The sequence below is a fragment of the Halyomorpha halys genome, unplaced genomic scaffold, assembly GCF_000696795.3.
Source record: "Halyomorpha halys isolate HHAL.00 unplaced genomic scaffold, Hhal_1.1 Scaffold376.1, whole genome shotgun sequence".
Classification (NCBI taxonomy): domain Eukaryota; kingdom Metazoa; phylum Arthropoda; class Insecta; order Hemiptera; family Pentatomidae; genus Halyomorpha; species Halyomorpha halys.
This window is the reverse complement of record NW_027114676.1, coordinates 1,148,843-1,149,445: the sequence shown is the minus strand read 5'-3', so window position 1 is coordinate 1,149,445 and position 603 is coordinate 1,148,843.

Here is a 603-nt window from a genome sequence, read left to right as displayed (position 1 = left end):
AAATTAACATATTAAGTTCACTAAATAATCTTAAAACAATTAAATATATTTTATTATTATATAAAGCTCTTATGTAAATATTACTTAAAAGATAATTGAATTTGTCAAAGTATTACTAAATAATTTATAATTAATATTTAAAAAGTATATTTAATTTATAATTATTTTTGCTAAAAGTACAATTTGATGAGATATAATTTCGCATCACTTAAGTGGTTAACGAAATTGAAGGCAAATCTCAGTTTATTCTATTACAGCCTTCAACCAAATAAACTTGAGCATAAAGCTTAGCAAACAAAGAAGTTATTTTAAAAACAGTGAGAAATCCTCAGTTCAGTAAGACCGTTGTAAAAAAAAAGAAATAGAAAAACTTCCAGATAACATTAAAAAAAAATAAGACAAATCTATTTCCTCATTTAAATTACATTCCATATTCATTAAGGTGAGATTACTTAGACGATATTATTATTCCATTCCGACTTTGAGTAGTTACAAATAATGAAAATTACCAAAAACATATACTCACAAAAAAAGTGATTTATATTTTAAATATAAACTCCCTAACCAGTCAAACCCCCTAGTTTCTATCCTTGCATCCTCTTC